This window comes from Triticum aestivum, chromosome 7D (genome assembly GCF_018294505.1).
Source record: "Triticum aestivum cultivar Chinese Spring chromosome 7D, IWGSC CS RefSeq v2.1, whole genome shotgun sequence".
NCBI lineage: Eukaryota > Viridiplantae > Streptophyta > Magnoliopsida > Poales > Poaceae > Triticum > Triticum aestivum.
In genome coordinates, this window is record NC_057814.1 from 437,318,412 (window position 1) to 437,324,839 (window position 6,428).

Below are 6,428 nucleotides of genomic sequence, written 5' to 3' on the forward strand. Positions count from 1 at the left end.
GTAAACCGGTTCCACCCAATGTCTTCCTGGATGTGTTGCATAATCCGGAAGCTCAGTTGGTGGTGGCTCTTCATGTTATCCCGGATTGGACGGTTCCATATTTGGTGTATATGAACCGGGGCGAGTTACCAGAAGATGAAATTTCGGCCAGGCAGATAATCCGGCGGTCCAAGTCCATGACTATTATCAATGGAGAGTTACATCATTGCAGTGTGGCAGGGGCGTTTCAACACTGTGTATCTCCTGAAGAAGGCAATGAAATTTTGCATGAGATCCACGAAGGACATTGTGGTCATCACGCCGGTTCAAAATCTCTGGTAGCCAAGGCTTTTTGTCACGGTTTCTATTGGTTGACGGCTCATGCTGATGCCGGGGACTTGGTCAAAAGGTGTGATGGATGTCAAAAATTCTCACGACGTGCTCATGTACCGGCTCAAGAATTGAGGATGATTCCAATCACTTGGCCGTTTGCAACTTGTGGGCTGGATATGTTTGGGCCCTTTAAGAGGTCCAAGGACAAGAAGACCCACCTCTTGGTGGCAGTTGATAAGTTCACTAAGTGGGTGGAGGCGGAGCCAGTCAGTAAGTGTGATGCAGCTACGGTGGTTCAATTCCTCAAGAAGGTGATTTTCCGGTTTGGCTTTCCACACAGCATTATAACTGATAATGATACAAATCTGTCCAAAGGAGCTATGGAGGAGTTCTGTCAACGTGAGCACATCCGGCTTGACATATCATCAGTGGCCCACCCCCAGTCCAACGGTCAAGCGGAGCGAGCCAATCAAGAAATCTTGAGAGGCATCAAACCCCGGCTTATGGTTCCTTTGCAGCGGACGCCGGGTTGTTGGGTGGAAGAGTTACCTTCTGTACTGTGGAGCATCAATACCACGCCCAACAGATCCATGGGTTACACGCCTTTCTTCACGGTTTATGGAGCGGATGAGGTTCTCCCTAGTGACATCCGTCATGACTGGCCTCGTGTGGCGGCATATGTCGAAGCTGACAATGAGAAGGCACGGCAGGAAGCACTCGACCTGTTGGATGAGGAGCGTGACATTGCAGCAGCCCGTTCGGTGATTTATCAGCAAGATCTGCGTCGTTATCACAGCCGCAGGTTAGATCCAGAACTTTTTAAGAAGGAGGTCTGGTGCTCCGACTCATCCAGGATCAGACGGATATGCACAAGCTATCCCCACCTTGGGAAGGACCTTTTGTGGTCAGCAAGAATTTGCACAACGGGTCGTACTACCTTATAGATGTTCGAGAGCGCAAAGACTCACGTAAATCGGAGGAGGACACCCATCGGCCGTGGAATATTGCTCATCTTCGGCCTTACTATACTTGAACTACAGGCTCTGCTCATGTACATAGTTATGACAATGTATATATTATGATTAATATAATAAACCGGAGCCTCGGCTAAAGCGGGGTATCTGTTGTTTTTCTTATATCATGTGTGGTTACATGGGGGCTTATGTTCATAAAGCGGTGTCCGGTTTACCCCTTGATTCAGCTTATCAAAGCTTTATGTAAAAAATCACTTGGGGGCTTGGTTGCATTTGAACCATAGCTACACCTCTTGATCGGCGCAATGCCACAATATCACTTGGGGGCTTGGTCGTATTTGAACCATAGTCACACCTCTTGATCGGCTCAAAGCCAAACTACTCCGGGGCCAAAGAGAGTGTGGCAAAACAACAACTCAAACATAGGCACCCACTGAGCATAGCTCCCAATGTTACTTGGGGATTCTTTGCTGTCGCAATGAACAAAGAATCTACGCTTGCAATAGGCTATCAAGCCACGGCTTGGAAGCCTGGTGTATACACCTAAAACCCCGGGTTAGCCTGCCTTCTTAAGTAAGTCACTCCGCCCAGGTAAACCTGGTATGACCCGTCGAACTTTGACAAGTTACTCTGATAAGACCCTGAACTTGTCAAGTTAAAACGACGATTGATTAAGGATTGAGGACCATCTTAAAAGGCTTTGTAAAATGGTTTAACTCGGTGGCCTGGCAGCCCATGAAAAGCCTCGAATTTGTGGCCTGGCAGCCCGTGAAAAGCCTCGACTACAAGTTTTCATCTGCTTTTATTCGAAAAAGTTTTTTCTTCTCCTTTGATGAGATTTATAAAGTTTTTGATACACTGGCGTTCATTAACCCGGCTTGACTTTCAACTATAAGTTGTCAATATATGATCAGTTATAATCCGGAGATTATTAACCCGGTCTGGTTTCGACTATGAGTCACCAGAAATGAATAAACCGGTGTTTATCACAACCCGGAACGGTTTTATCTTAAACCGGCACAATATGAAAGGAGTTATTGTTACTCAAGATTAGGGTTATCACCCTCACTACAAAGTTGGTCAGCCAACATTATGACTCAAGGTCACAGGTATCAATTATTTTCATATTTGATTATCTTTTTACAGCCTTGGTTATAAACCTTGGCTATATATCTGGGCATCATGACCCGTCCAGGGCACTTTCGACTTCTTGTCCTGCAGGGATAGCATAAATTGCTATGGAATATGAACATCACATGTATTAAAGCATGGCGGATTAGCAAGTGTCAGGCACAGATAAATGTGCATTATGGCATAGCAGACAAGTGTTTTAACTAGCCTATTAGAAGGCGTTTCAGTGCTCAAAAGAATAATTGTTTTTTGGTAACTATTGAAGAACGTGGAAGGCTAAACCGGCCTCCGGATCAGGCTTCATCACCAGCTTGACCTGACGGCTGCGGATCATCTTGCACCGGTTCATCATCCTCCTCTCTAACCAGCGGCTGGAAGTCAATAGTTGTCCAGTCGATCCCAGTTAGGGCTTGGAACACAACTTCATCGCTTATAGGGTGGACGGTTCAAGGTCAGGGGCATAAGTGTGCTTACGAATTGGCGGGATGAGATTTTGAACTTCAGGAGTTGGTGCAGCAACCCGTTTGTTGTTGACGTCATAGCTCGCCTGATAATGGGAAAGGTCAGCTTCTTCAGCTAATTAGCAAGCCAGTGGACGTACTTCCCGGTTTATGGCTCGGAGGTCCTCATTGCCAAATTCTGATCCGTCTTCTTTTAAGCTTGGATAACCTTTGCTGACATCCTCCGGATCAAGATCGGGCACCCATGCTTTTTCCCGGGTTAGTAAGGTTAAAGCACCAGCCCTTGCAGCAGATCTCTTTAGCTCTTCTACCCGGGCGGGTAGCATTGACAGCCTTTCTAAAGTCTCCTTGATTAAAGTAGGGGGCGGCTTGTTGTGAGAAGCGGTGCAGATAATCCGTTGCGCGCCGGTATATAACTGCTCTATAAGAGTATAGGAGCCTTCAGCTTCTTCTCTACGTCAGAGCCCAGATGACTAATGCGAGTTCCTGCATCATTACACATGTTAGTAAACCGACAACATATGGGATGATATGTTGAAAATATAAAGCAAGGATGTTTACTGAACACAACAGCAGTCATGGCATGTATCTGCCGCTTTACGCCAGTCAGTTCATCTACAACCGGTTTAAGGGCCGCTTCTGCATCCTCGGCCCTTTTTTGCAAAGTGGATTTTTTAGTATCCCAATCCGCCCGCTCCTTGTTGAAACTCTCCTTTAGCTTTTCCATAGCAGCTAAAGCGCTGGTCAGCTCATCCTTGGCCTTGGAGGTTTCGGCTTGCTGGGATTTGATGTTTTCTTGAAGATCGGCGGTTTGAGATTCCTTTTTGCTTAGTTCAGCCTATAAGAGACAGATATATCATGAATTGGCAGTACATATTTGAAGTACCAAGCACATAACAAGTTATGCACTTGATACTTGGGGGCTAATGCTTATTTGCTCATTATCAGAAATTTCTGCAAAGTCCCAAGCACAATACAACTATTGCTCTTGGCACTTGGGGGCTAATGTATGTTTGCTCAAAAATTGTGGGTATTCTTCTACACAGTCCCGGTTCATCTTCATAAGTTAAACCGGCCCTCGGAGACTAAGCATGCAGAATTGAGATTTTACAAAGCCCCGGTTTAGATTGGTATCATAAACCGTCACTTGGGGGCTACTGGAGTGGATAAATTGCAATTGGACATAAGAGAAAAACAGTTATGTAGTTACCTCATATCGCACCTTCATTAAGTTTACCAAACCGGCTTGATAGTCGCGGCTGGTGTACAGACGGTTCAAGAAGCCGGAGTGAATGTCTTGAGCATTGAGATGGGCATAGCTTGACAAATCAACGTTCCATGTGCCTTTGCCGATAGCAGAAAGCTCGTCCTTGGCAGTATGCTTTGATAAAGCGACAGGATTGCCATGAGTGGTGTGGCCAATGCCAGTAATCACAATATCATCATCTTTATCATCAGCAGCCTTTACTGGAGTTGGCGGTTTATCAGTAGCTTTAGCTGGACTACCCGGTTTATCATCAGTTCAGACAGGGCTGGTCGGTCTATCAGCATGGCCTATGGTGTCAACTTCTACTTGTTCAGTAGAGAAGTCATGGTCTTGAGGTGGCGGATCATTAAGCATGGCATCAACATTGGTTGCTTCCAGATCTGGAGTCTTTTCCGGTTCAATAACCACATTATCATCAGCCGGTTTATTTAACCGAGCCTTCCTGCTGGGTCTTGGCTTGGCACTGAGAAGAAAAAATATAAAAGGTCAAGATATTGTGTCAAACATAAGGCATTGAAAATAAAATTAAAGGTATGACTCACCCAGGAACTGTCTTGAGGGGTGGAATGTTACGCCCACGATGTGGCTATATCTCCCTCGTGTCAAGGCACGACTCAGAGGCATAACCGCATTGTGGTTTTGTCGCAAGAAGGGTCATCTTCACACAATCCCATGTAATGAACAAGAATGGGATAACGAGAGTTGGCTTACAATCGCCACTTCACACAATACATAATTATAATCATACATCATCCAAAATACACACATAGACCGACTACGGTCAAGATCCAAATGAAAATAAGATAACCCCAAATGCTAGATCCCCGATCGTCCCAACTGGGCTCCACTACTGATCATCAGGAAAAGACACATAGTAACGACCACGTTCCTCATCGAACTCCCACTTGAGGTCGATCCCATCATCTGCACTGGCATCGTCGGCACCTGCAACTGTTTTGGTAGAATCTGTGAGTCACGAGGACCCAGCAATCTCACACCCGCGAGATCAAGACTATTTAAGCTAATAGGAAAGGATGGTGAAATGAGGTGGAGCTGCAGCATGCACTAAGCATATATGGTGGCTAACAAACGCAAATGAGAGCGAGGAGAGAAGCAACGGAACGGTCGTCATCTAGTAATGACCAAAAAGTGATCCTGAACTCCTACTTACGTCAAAGCATAACTCAAACCGTGTTCACTTCCTGGACTCCGCCGAGAAGAGACCATCACGGCTACACACACGGTTGATGTATTTTAATTAAGTCAAGTGACAAGTTCTCTACAACCGGACATTAACAAATTCCCATCTGCCTCATAACCGTGGGCACGGCTTTCGAAAGATAATACCCTGCAGGGGTGTCCCAACTTAGCCCATCATAAGCTCTCACGGTCAACGAAGGATAAACCTTCTCCCGGAAAGACTCGATCAGTCTCGGAATCCCGGTTTACAAGACTTTTCGACAATGGTAAAACAAGACCAGCAAAGCCACCCGAATGTGCCGACAAATCCCGATAGGAGCTGCACATATCTCGTTCTCAGGGCACACTGGATTATCCAAGCTTCCGATACGCGAGCCCAGAGTTGCCCCTGGTGGCCACCGGCGACTGACAGGTTGGACCAATACTCAGAGGAGCACTGGCCCGGGGGTTTAAATAAAGATGACCCTCGGGCTCGCGAAAACCCGGGGGAAAAGGCTTAGGTGGCAAATGGTAAAACCAAAGTTGGGCCTTGCTGGAGGAGTTTTATTCAAGGCGAACTGTCAAGGGGTTCCCATAAATCACTCAACCGCGTAAGGAACGCAAACTGAAGGAACATAATACAGGTATGACAGAAACTAGGACGGCAAAAGTGGAACAAAACACCAGGCATAAGGCCGAGCCTTCCACCCTTTACCCAATATATAGATGCATTAATTAAATAAGAGATATTGTGATATCCCAACATATCCATGTTCCAACATGGAACCAACTTCAACTTCACCTGCAACTAGCAATGCTATAAGAAGGGCTGAGCAAAAGCGTTAACTTAGCCAAACAACGGTTTGCTAGGAAAGGATGGTTAGAGGCTGACATGGCAATATGGGAGACATGATATAGCAAGTGGTAGGTAGCGCAGCATGGCAATAGAGCAAACAACTAGCAAAGCAAAAAATAGAAGTGATTTCGATGCATATGCGTACTCCGGACGAAAAATGATGAACAAGGCAGTAACTTGACAAACCAAGCATGCCACTGGAAAAATGAGATGATTTCGGTTGAAATCGATATAAAGATCACCGGAAA